The following is a 13,427-nucleotide window of genomic DNA, read 5'->3' on the forward strand; positions in this document are numbered from 1 at the left end:
CCCGACAAAGTCAAAATTGAGGAGGATAAAGATGTACACCATGATGAAACCGAGGTAGCTCATCCGCCTTCAAACGATGATCTCCCTCAAGCTTGGAAGTCTTCCAAAGACCATCCAATTGACAACATTCTCGGAGATATCTCAAAGGGTGTTACAACTCGATCTAAGCTAAGTAATTTCTGTTATCACTTCGCTTTCGTTTCGCAAATGGAACCTAAAAACCCTAAAGAAGCCCTACTCGATCAACACTGGTTTTTGTCAATGCAGGAGGAACTTAATCAGTTCACCAGAAATGAGGTTTGGGACCTTGTCCCTCCTCCGCGAGATCATCGAGTAATCGGCACCCGATGGGTGTTTAGGAACAAGCTGGACGAAAACGGGGTAATAACCCGCAATAAGGCGCGTTTAGTCGCGCAAGGGTATAACCAAGAGGAAGGCATCGACTATGAGGAAACTTATGCGCCGGTTTCCCGACTCGAGGCTATACGCCTTCTCCTTGCCTTCGCTTGTGCTAAAGACTTTAAACTATTCCAAATGGATGTTAAGAGTGCGTTCCTTAACGGTCACATAAATGAAGAGGTTTACGTCGCATAACCTCCGGGTTTCGAATCCCATGAGTATCCTGATCATGTTTATAAACTGAAAAGGGCTTTGTATGGCCTCAAACAAGCTCCTAGAGCTTGGTATGAGAGACTAAGCAAATTCTTACTCGATCAAGGTTACTCAAGAGGAAAGGTTGACACAACCCTCTTCATTAAACGTCAAGGAAAGCACTTGATATTAGTGCAAATTTATGTAGATGATATCATATTTGGGTCTACTAACATGAATCTTGTGAGAGAGTTTTCAGACCTTATGCAGGGCGAATTCGAGATGAGTATGATGGGGGAGCTCACATACTTTCTCGGTTTGCAAATTAAACAGCTCAAAGAAGGAACCTTCGTGAGCCAGACAAAGTACTGTTTGGACCTTATCAAGAGATTTGACATGGCAAAAGCTAAGGCCATAGACACCCTCATGCCTACTTGTACAAACTTGAACAAAGATGAAGACGGTAAGGAAGTAGATGTAAAACGGTATAAATGTATGATTGGATCACTCTTTTATCTTACTGCTTCTCGTCCCGATATTATGTTTAGCGTATGCATGTGCGCAAGATATCAATCATGTCCCAAGGAATCCCATCTAAAAGTTGTCAAACGAATACTTCGATACCTATCCGGTACTCCGAAGTATGGACTATGGTATTCCAAAGGTAATGATTGTTCATTGGTAGGGTTCTCCGATTCCGATTTTGCCGGTTGCAAATCGGATAGGAAAAGCACCAGTGGCACTTGTCACTTATTTTCAAACTCTTTGGTCAGTTGGCATAGCAAGAAACAAGTTTCAGTTGCTTTGTCAACCGCCGAAGCGGAATACGTTGCCGCCGGTAGTTGTTGTGCTCAAATCCTATGGATTAAGCAACAACTATTGGATTTTAACCTCAAACTTGAACGTATTCCCATTTTTTGTGACAATACAAGTGCCATTAATCTTACCAAGAATCCTGTGCTGCATTCTCGCACCAAACATATCGAAATTCGACACCACTTTCTTCGGGATCATGTAGAGAAAGGTGACATTGTATTTGAACATGTTAATACTGAAAATCAACTAGCGGACATCTTCACAAAGCCGCTAGCCACTGAACCTTTCTTTCATATCCGCCGAGAACTTGGTATTCTCGATATTTCCGAACGGGCACTATAATCTGCTGTTTTACCTTATTCCATTTAAGACTATAATCTTGTACTTCTAACAAGTTGATGTTGTTGCAAGCACAAATTTATTGTTCACCGAGTCACTCCGGCATCGAGGTGATACTGTTCCCTTCTCTCTCTCTATCTGCAAAGTTTCATGGTTAAAACAGCTATACTACATAATGATATTGTATATATATGTATGATGTATCTCTTTGGATGTTTATTACTGTATGGCATTTTAATTATGCATCAAACTTGTCAACGTATGTGCAGAATAGCGAAAAACTGAAATTTTGTCTGTATGAGTCGACCGTAATAGGGCTATGGTCGACGCACACTTAACATTTTTTGTGATTTTTCAAAAATCAAACAGTATGCGTCGACGCATGCAGAGATATGGTTGACGCATCGCTCAAAAATTCTGTTTTTCTGCAGAAAAATTTAAACCTTCTCATGCATCTACATTCAAAAACCATCATTAAGTATGCATTTACATTCCATTACCTTTCAAACTACCCACTACCTTGTAACCTGCATCTACCTAGTGTCTATTGTCCCTTGATCTTTCATCTTCCCAAAACCCTAACTTCTCCTCTACAAATAGGGAAAAACCTCTCTCTAGCAAATTCACTCTCAAAAACCCTCACAAACCTTCACTCTCTACCCACACACACTAAGTTTCAAACCTGCTCAAATGGCTTCCACATCTCGCAGACCTACCGGCAAGAGATCCCGAGAATCATCCGCCGCATCTCTACCTATCTCCGCTGTGTCGCTAGTTCCACCGGCTCGCGTCGAATCCTTCAACAAAGATATCGGCAAAAGAGGAGTTGTTCGACAACATGCGTTCTACAAGCTTACCGCCGAACGCATGCACCTCGTAGAAATCATGGCTCTGCTACAGCATCAAGGCATTGTCAAATTCTTGGAATGCAACGCTAAATACAACGAAGATTTAGTCCGAGTGTTCTACGCCGGCATTCATGATAAGTTTCACGGGCACAAGTTTCACTCCAGGATCGGCACGACAAAGGTATCATTTAAGTCAAACGTTTGGAACAACTATTTTGATATGTCATTGGATGATGCTGAAAATCCTCTAGCTGAGGTAATCGACTCTCACCAAATAGAAGGTTACGAGTTTAGGAGTGCGTTGAACGATATGCTGAAACGGCCATATCCTGATCATATTGTTAACAGTGACTCGTTCCCACGAACTGTCACTGCCGACAAGCTGAAAACCGGAGAACGGATTCTTCAGTGGATTGTTTCACGCATTCTGCGACCAAAGAAGGGTGGTCTCTCCAGAGTTGAACAGGCTGAGGTTCATCTCATGTACATTCTGAAGAATAAGCAGAAAATCAACTGGCCCTACTACATTGCCAGTAGGATGTTCAGCCTACGTGATTCCGGACGAGGAACGTCTCTTGCCTACGGATCCTTCATTCAAGAAGTCCTTACTGCAGCCGATGTCAATCATCCGTCCTTTTCGTATACCTCCATCTCATCAGACAAAGAGTTCAGCCCAAAAACTTTGTCTATGATGGGATATTTTTGGTGTGATGAGCGAAGGATGTACAAGTTTGTTCGAAGAGGAAATGTTCCTCCGCCTGTTGCAGCAGATGATGATAGTGATGACAGTGAAGAAGAAGAAGATGAAGAGGAAAATGAAGAAGAGGAAGCAGGACAAGCCTTTGATCACCATGGTGGAGATAATAGTCCTCCACAAGTTGATACTCACGACTACTCCGACTCCGTTGGGTTCAGCATTCACATTCAACAGAAGAAGATGCCTCCAACCAGGGTGGCTGGGGTGAATGGCAACATACTGGCTGGTCAACACAACGTCAATTCTACCAGCCGTATCACCATGATGATGAAGCATCTCCTCCGTCTCCTCCATAACACGCTCACTCCTCCGAACTATTGGATATGATGCGAAATATACAGCTCGCTCAACAATCCTTCATGCAGACTCAGGATGAGCGCTATGCTCATATTAGCAGCCAAATTCAAGCGCAAAATGAGAGGCTTGATAACCTTTCTACAAGCATGAATGAACGGTATGCTGCATTTACCGAAACGTTTGAGCGCCAGGAAAAGTCGGTCGACGTGGGTATCAAGTATCTAGGAGGGATTGCTGACCAAATATCGTCGCTAGTTGACCCCTACAGAAACCCGAATATCTGCTACCATCAAGGACGACACCATTAGGACATAGGATTGCATATGCATCTAAATTTGCTTGTTGTTTGAATGTATTCATTTCTCTGTTATGCTTGTTTGTGCAACATTAAAGTTAATGTGTATCTTCTTTTAATTAATGATTATCGTTCAGTAATGATATTTGGTGTGATATTATTATCTGATTGTGTTATTTCCTGTTGAATTTTATGTTAAGTTGAATAATCACTCCTTGTCTCTTTTTGATGTTGTAAAAGGGGGAGAAAGTGTACTACAGGCAGCCAAAAATGTTCACCACAACTAACAGTCATTTCTTTTGCAGATAGCCTTAGGTTACAAAAGAAAGGGGGAGTGTGCATAATGTGTCAATACTGCATGTTGTTTGTCTCATTGGTTTTGCACAGGTTGTCATCATAAAAAAAGGGGAGTATGTAAAGGCAAATTGTCAGACAACATACAATCACAAGTTTCGATGATGACAAATGACCATCATGGACGAATCGGCATTGTCGATTCCACGTCTACAAACAAATGCAACACATCACTTATCATATCCTTTCCTATGCTTATCTAAATCTGTTATAACTCATAAAACATATGCGGACAAAGTGTGATCATGACGAAATGCATGAAAATCACAAAATACAAATTTTTGCAGATTTGAAGGCCTTGAGTCGACCATAAGGGTCGGCGCATAGCCCACGGGTTAGCGCATAACTCAGACCAGTTGGTGACTGGTCAGCGCATGCTTGCTTGAGTCGACCACAGGTCGGCGCATGGCATAGTGCTGTTGGCCACGGGTCAGCACATGGAACACTTGAGTCGACCATAGGGGTCGGCGCATTTCCCACGGGTCAGCGCACGCCGACCTATGGTCGACCGCTCGTGCGTAAACTCAGTTTTCTGAGTATTTTCCACTGTTTGAAAAGCTGTTATTTTTGGTTGGTTAGCTAGTTACTATAAATAGAAGTCAAATCACTTTTATCAACTAACATTTGTCAAATTGATTTCAAGTGTTCAAGGAAACAAGAAAGAGTGAAATAGGTGTCCAAGATTCATCATCTTCATCTTCAACATTTCACAACTCATCAACTACACACAACCATTTTTGATGTGCTTCGTGATCGGTTAAAGGTGATAAGGTTTGAAGCTGAGATCGGAGAATTCGGTTCGGGTTGAAGCTTGTGGCAGGTTCTTTCTTGAATAAAACCGTTAGGGTTTTGCCCTCCAAGAACGGTTTGTGTTTGGGGTTTTTTGGACGAATTGCTTCATCAATATTCAGCTGAGCGAAGGTGACTGAGAAGAGGAAGTCTTCATCAGTCTAGTAGAGGATTCAGTGATATTGAAGGGAAGGATTCGGGTTCGATTCGTTGTGGTTGAGATCAGCCGGGCTGAGGGTTTGAAGAACGGAAGGTTCTTCAACAAAGGGGCTGGAATCGGAGGTCTATCAACAACAATCGAAGGTCTTGATTCATCTTGAATCAAGGAACAAGGAGAGGAAGCAGCATTCAACACCTTGAGAGTTCTGTTGTTTACTTGCTTTGCAATCCTTGTATAAACGGTTAAATTCTACAGGTGATATCTAATTAAATCATCTCAATTATAATTTTAGAATTGAGGGCAGACGTACCCCGAAGCGAGGACGGCGGGGGAACTGCCTCATCAAATCTCTGTCTTCTTTAATTTTCTGCATAATTGTTTTTCAGCTTAAAAATTAAGTGATTTTAGTTTAAGCATTTTTACCAAACATTGATATTAATTGAGTAAGAGATTAAAACTCTGTTTTTGAATCCCAAGTACAATAGTATATTGTACTAGATCAATTTGAATTACTTACTCAACACAAATATCACTTGGAGTGTTTATGCACACCAAGTGTTTGATAATTTGCCTAAACCAAAGTTGTCTTAAGTTTGTAACTAGTTTGATTTGGTATTTGGATCATTGGAACTAGAAATCCTAGTAAGTGAAACATATCATTGATTGTGCAAATAGTGTAGTGATTTGTATTTCACTTTATCTCTAATCCATTAGCTTAACGCATATCCGGTTTTCCAATAACGGTTCGTTTTAGACTATATTTTTCCTCGGCCGCTTCCGCACTTAAAACAAATTTTCAAAACCAATTTAAATTGGTAGCGCCGACTCAAATTTTAATTGGGATCTATTCAACCCCCCCTTCTAGATCTGTGCCATAGTCTAACAACTACTACGGTTTTGTTATAGTAGATGACTACTCCAGATTTTGTTGGACTATCTTCTTAGCAAGTAAAACTGACACTTTTTCTGTTTTTGAAAAGTTTGCGAAGATGTCTTAAAACAAATTGAACACTAGCATAGTTACTATTCGAAGTGATCACAGAGGTGAATTTGAAAACCACCTCTTTGAGGAATTTTGTGAAACAAACGACATTGATCATAATTTTTCTGCTCCAAGAACTCCACAATAAAATGGAGTAGTGGAACGTAAAAACAAAATTTTAGAAGAGCTTGGAAGGACTATGATCAATGAAAGCGACCTTCCTAAATACTTTTGGGCCGATGCCATAAATACGGCTTGTTATGTATTGAATAGGATACTCATTCATCCTATTCTAAACAAAACCCCTTATGAATTTCTAAAGGGAAGCAAGCCTAATGTTTCACATCTTCATATCTTCGGATGTAAATGCTTTGTATTAAACAATGGTAAAGAAAACCATGGTAAATTTGACTCAAAAGCCGATGAAGGTATCTTTCTCGGATACTCTCATTCTAGTAAAGCATATAGAGTATACAACAAAAGGTTACTTATTATTGAAGAATCTGTGCATGTTTCCTTTGATGAATCTTATCCGAAAAATGTCGGAGAAGGTATTATTGTTGATGGTGCAGGTGTTCCTTCGGAAGACGTAATAACAAATCAAGAAGAAAAGCGTGTTGAACCCCATTCGAAAAAAGTTGAGAAGGAGCCAAATCAAATTTCCGAAAAGAAAGAGGAGGATCATTCCATTAATAACAATGATCTTCCTTTGGAATGGAAATCTTCTAAGGATCATACCATCGATAATATTCTAGGAGATATCTCAAAGGGAGTTACCACACGGTCAAAGATAAGTAACTTTTGTTATCATTTCGCTTTCGTCTCTCAAAATGAGCCTAAAAACTCCAAAGACGCATTACTCGATGAACATTGGTTTTTAGCGATGCAAGAGGAACTTAATCAATTCAAAAGAAATGAGGTGTGGGATCTTGTTCCCCCTCCGCGAGACCATCGAGTAATCGGTACTAAATGGGTGTTTAGGAATAAGTTAGACGAAAATGGAGTTATAACTCGCAACAAGGCTAACCTTGTTGCTCAAGGGTATAACCAAGAGGAAGGCATCGACTATGAGGAAAGTTATGCTCTGGTTGCCTGACTCGAGGCTATATGCCTTTTGCTTGCCTATGCTTGTTCTCAAAATTTCAAATTATTTCAAATGGATGTTAAGTTCGCTTTCCTAAACGGTCACATTAATGAAGATGTCTATGTATCTTAACCTCTTGGTTTTGAAAACTATGAGCATCCTAACTATGTTTATAAGCTTAAACGTGCTTTGTACGGTCTCAAGCAAGCCCCTAGGGCATGGTATGAGCGTCTTAGCAAATTTATACTAGAACAAGGATTCTCAAGAGGGAAGGTTGATACAACCTTTTTTATTAAGCGTCAAGGAAAACAATTTATCTTAGTTCAAGTCTATGTAGATGACATTATTTTTGGATCTACTAACTTAAATCTGGTCAAGGAATTTTCTAAGTTGATGCAGGGAGAATTTGAAATGAGCATGATGTGGGAGCTAAATTACTTCCTCGGACTTCAAATCAAGAAACTTGAAGAAGGAACTTTTGTGAGCCAAACGAAGTATTAGAATGAGCTACTCAAGCGCTTCGACATGGCAAACTCCAAAGTAATCGACACTCCAATGCCTACTGTTGTAAATATGGACCGGGATGAAAATGGTAAGGCCGTAGATATAAAAAGGTATAGAGGTATCATCGGATCTCTCCTCTATCTTACCGCATCTCGACCAGACATTATGTTTAGTGTATGTATGTGTGCTAGGTATCAATCATGTCCCAAAGAAACACATCTAAAGGTCGTCAAACGCATACTTAGATACCTCTATGGTACTTCAAAGTATGAGCTTTGGTTTTCTAAGGGAAGTGATTTCTCTTTGGTTGGCTACTCCGATTCCGAATTTTCCGGTTGCAAATCGGATAGGAAAAGCATTAGTGGCACCTGTCATTTTTAATCAAATTCCTTAGTGAGTTGGCACAACAAAAAGTAAGTTTCAGTTGCCTTGTCAACAACCGAGGCGGAATACGTTGCTGCGGGTAATTGTTGCGCTCAAATTTTATGGCTAAAACAACAATTACTTGACTTTAATGTTCAACTTGAACGTATTCCCATTTTTTGTGACAACACAAGCGCCATCAATTTAACCAAAAATCATATACTACATTCACACACTAAAACATATTGAAATTCGGCATCACTTCCTTAGGGATCATGTTGAGAAAGGTGATGTTGTCTTCGAGAATATTGATAGAAAAAATCAACTTGCCTACATTTTCACAAAACCACTTGCGACAAAGCCTTTCTTCCACATTCGTAGGGAACTTGGTGTTCTCAATATCTCGGATCGCGTTTAAATAAATATATTATGCCTGTCTATTCCTTGATTTATAAGTGCGGCTATGTGAGGGCACTCGTCGTCCATCACCATTGGAGGTAATATCGTTCCTATCCATTTGACCTATATTGATCAACTATGTATGTATATATTTGATCTATGTAATTCTTGATGTTCATTTGATGGCTTGATCTAAGTTTGATCAATTTCTATGTTTGAATTATACTTGAACTTGCTTAGCTATCATATTTAACATGCATGTTACTGTATTTAGTTATTTGTCTTAAAGTTAATGCTAAACAAATGTAGCAATGTTATTTACTTATTTTCTTTTAATTCGTGTAATATTTATGCTTATACTTCTTCCATTGACTTCATCTTATGTGCATGGTTGTTGATATCTATATGTTGCAAATTCATTGACTAAGTGCTTATGAATATCTTTATATCATGTTAACCATTTCATTGTTTCTTTTTGATGTTGTCAAAGTGGGAGAAGCAATGGAAACACAATAGCTGATTTAGCAGATTTATAATAGCAGAATATTTGAAGGCATGCGTAAAATCAAGGGGAGGATGTTTATCAAAGTACGCGATTAGGATGTCTATCAAAGTACTCGATTTTGCCACGGTTTGCCATCATAAAAAATGGGGAGTATGTGAGGGAAAAGATCCCTTGTGCTTATTTTAATGATGTCAAACCTTTTTAGTTGCTCATAATGTGTGCTTTGGATGGTGTCATCATATCATAGAATGCATTCATCCTCAAACATGCTCAAAGTATAAGTGAAATGAGTCCATGCATATAGGAGCATTTCATAGATGTGAATCATGCACTTGATCATCATTGGTACCTTAGGTTCATAAGAAAATAGTTTGAATTGACCAAAATATTCAAAAAAATCTCATTTTTGACAGTTTAAGAATTTTGAGTTGACTCATGACTTGAAGCGTAACTGTCTGGTGTGAACAGGTCGAGTCATGAGTCGACTCATGACTTGGAGAAGTAGAACTGTGAGTCGACTCATGACTTGGAGCGTAACTCTCGGGTCTAAACACGTCGAGTCATGGGTCGAGTCAACTCTGAAAAAACCCTGTTTGAGTTGACTCATCCCCTGTTTGAGTTAACTCATTGGCTATTTGAGTCGACCCATTAGCTGTTTCATTTGAACCATGTTGCCACGGGTCTGAACAGGTCGAGTCATGAGTCAACTAAACTTTGGAAAAACCTTGTTTAAGTCGACCCAACTGTGTGAACAGGTCGACTGGTCGTTGTTGGCACTCAATTTTCTGCTGTGCATTTTTGCAAAATTATTTTGTTATGTCTGTTACTTTGTCCATGCATCATATAAATATTCTAGAGTGTCTTCTTCAACATTTAACAAGAAAAGTGAAAGATATACACCAAAGTGTTCATCATCTTCATTGCATTTCTCAATAATCACACATAATAATCTTTGTTGAGCATTGTGCATTGCTGTTGTGATAACGTTCAAATAAGATTGGATTATCTTAGTTTGGGTTGAGACTTTGTGTGGGTTTTTCTTGAATAAATCCATTGAGGTTTTGTCCTCCAAGAATTGGGGGGTTTTTCACTAACATTTGCTTCGCAGATTCATCCAAGTGAAAAGTTTGAAGAATGGAAGGTTCGGTCAAAAAAGTAGCGGTAACCGGAGGATTGTGAATAAAGCTTAGGATTCAAGCGACTTGCATTCTAAATCAGCCGAGTTGAAGTTTTGGAGAACGTGGCGTTCTTGCAATAAGGTAGCGATAACAGGAGATTTGTTCGAAGTGCTTGAAGGACTTGGTTCAACTCGAATCAAGGGGAGAGAATGGAATAGGATCTGCAACAACTCTAGGGGTTGATTGGTGGTGATCATTTATTCTCTTGTATTGACTTTGCAACGTGTTAATAAAAACATCTCAATTCTAGATTTAGAATTGAGGGCAGACGTACCCTAAGCGAGGACGATAGGGGAACTGCCTCAACAAATCCGGTCTTGTTCTCTCTATCTCTTAACTCTTTAAATTCTGCATTAATTACGGTTTGTATGAAATTAATAGTAAAATCAATATCGCTTGATTGTTGTGCATAGTAACTGTTCGATAAATTGTTGCAATCACTTTGATTGCAACTGAGTAAAATTATGCACATTCAATTGAGTGAAATTGAAACTTGGTGTGGAGTGCACACCAAGTGTTTGAGAAAATTAATCTCACACAAACTTAGTAATATTGTGCTTGATCTCTTATTATGTTTAAGCATTATTAGAGGTAACGATATCAAAGAATATAGTGGTTAATCGATTGATTTAGATAGTGGTTGATAATCTCTATCTTAAGTAATTTCATTCGGTTTCAAGCATATCCGATCTTTCCATTAATGGATCGTTTAGACGATTATAATCTAGGGTGCTTCCGCAGCCGTTGAAAATATTTTTAAAAAGCACTAAATTTCAAAACTGATCTATTCAGTCCCCCTTATAGATCGGTACTATCGTCTAACATTGGACATAAAAGATGTCATAGAGGAACTTGATTTTGGAGGCATACCTTCTAAAATGGAAACCACCTATATGCAAGATGAAAATCCTCAAGTAGATGAATCACTTGAGGTCCCACATATTGATGTGATCAATCTTCCTGCTAAAGTATCTCCAACTATTGGACCATTTTGGAGATCAAATAGGCCAATGCAACAGCCTAGACGATATGAGGATCTCGTCTTGAATGCTAGAATTGGCGTAATTTTAGAGAATGATGAGCTTGCTACCTATAAACAAGCAATAACGGACACCAACTCACAAAAATGGCCTGAAACCATGAAATATGAAATGGACTCCATGTTTGAGAATCAAATATGAGACTTGATATATTTTCCTAATGGGGTAAAACCCATTGGATGAAAATAGGTGTTCTAGATCAAGAAAAATAAGGATGGAAATTTTTGTCTATAAGACAAGATTAGTTGCTAAAGAATTTATACAAGTTCATGACTATGATGAAACATTTTCACTAGTCATTATTACCGGGTCCTGATAAACCTACCAATTTTCGCTTATTATAACTATTAGCTATGGAAAATGTATAGAGCATAAGTATATATGAACAATTTGCCATAAAAAAGAAACAGTTACCTATGAAGAGCGACTATACAAAGAGCATAAGTCATTTTAGTTATATTGTTAGATTTGATTAATAGTGAGTTGAGAGGCATTTGTATATATATTTTTAAAATTGTTTATTTGTTATAAACGTCAACCAAACCTCTCCTAAAATAAATACATAAACATTAATCTAATCTAAAAAATAATTTCAAACAATATTCACATTAGTAATCCAAATAAACGAGTTCATGTAAAAAAATGGAACTCATAAGACACTGTCCACTAAAATTGAATCATCAAATTAAACACTAACTGATAGGTTATTCTCCACTTACTAACTAGAAATTGAGGAAGAAAAGTGCACTCACGTTTCATCGTTTTATATGATTTTAACGAGTCAACAACAAACAGCCCGTCTAGCTCAGTTGGTAGAGCGCAAGGCTCTTAACCTTGTGGTCGTGGGTTCGAGCCCCACGGTGGGCGTCCTTTTTTAAAAATGATAGTTTTTTCTTAATTAAGTTTCAATTGTTTGGCAATGATGATTACTTTTATAAATTATAAACATCAAATAAATTAACATAACTTTCGATAAGGACATATTAGTTTTTTACTTGGAAGAACCTTTCAAATTATTGTCTTTTTACATGAAAAAGTTTGACTCAATTTATTCCATTAAATTCGAATCTAAAAATTTAAATTTAATATGTAACAAATTCTCCAAACAATATAGGTTAATTGTCGAAAATAATTCAATTTTAAAAAAAGAATTTAAGACAGTAAAATAAATGAATTTCAAAGTAGGATAAAAATTGGTGTGTTAATTTTTTAACTAAAATATTTTTAAAAACCTACCTCATTGTATTGATGTATTTGTAAAGGCTCTAGAGAGGGTGATATGGAAGGGAAATGACATAACACACCGTCCCAACATCTTTTGGGTCGTCTGTTCATTGGATCGAGCGTCCATTATTTGGATATGACGCCCATTTCTCAAATATGTCGCTCACTCCTTAGATGACTTGCCTGATTTATGAGAGCGTGTGAAATGACGTGTCCACGGTACACAACAACGCTAAGAAGAATTCATAGTGAGATTAACCATGTTCTCCTGAATAATATGAGATTAATTGATCCATTTCCACGCTTCTAGAAGCGCTTGCCACTTCCTGGAATTCTGAGGTCTAGACCGAAGGATTTTTATAAATACCTCAACCCTAAGGTTGAGTAGAATCGAATCTCATCATACAAATAACACATACATAGTTTCTCACCTCACTGCGTGAGCTAGCTCTAACCTCACAACAAACTTTAAATTGTTTTGACAACCATTAATCACTAAAGGTTGTTTCTTATTGTACTTTTAGCAAGTACAATTGGTGTACACCGTGGTTGTAACACCCTATTTCCACAACGCATAATTATAATTAAATCATAAATTTTTCACAACATTTTCATATAGGATATTACACCTCTCAAAACACATACACCTACTGATCATGTAACACTTAATTAAAATAAACATGCAACACAATATTTTAATGCACACAATTGCACTTATGATGTTTACATGACATCAATTCATCTGATCTATACTTTGAAATCAAATCCAATTTTCCTCCTTAGGGTATCCAAAACCTTTTCACAAAGGACGTGTTACTTCCACTCTACCGTGGTATGAACAACGCTTAGCCTCTTATACGTGAGCACACAAGTTATGTTTAACTGCTAGAATACGATCCAAG

The 13,427-nt window shown here is 38.1% G+C and overlaps 1 non-coding gene across 1 annotated transcript; it reads left to right on the plus strand.

The window, feature by feature from the left end:
- The first annotated feature begins 12,095 nt into the window (after window positions 1-12,095).
- TRNAK-CUU (transfer RNA lysine (anticodon CUU)) lies at window positions 12,096-12,168 on the plus strand. The gene has a single exon. It is a non-coding gene; the product is annotated as a tRNA-Lys (tRNA).
- The last annotated feature ends 1,259 nt before the right edge of the window (window positions 12,169-13,427 follow it).

The sequence above is a fragment of the Lathyrus oleraceus genome, chromosome 4 (assembly GCF_024323335.1).
Source record: "Lathyrus oleraceus cultivar Zhongwan6 chromosome 4, CAAS_Psat_ZW6_1.0, whole genome shotgun sequence".
Taxonomy (NCBI): domain Eukaryota; kingdom Viridiplantae; phylum Streptophyta; class Magnoliopsida; order Fabales; family Fabaceae; genus Lathyrus; species Lathyrus oleraceus.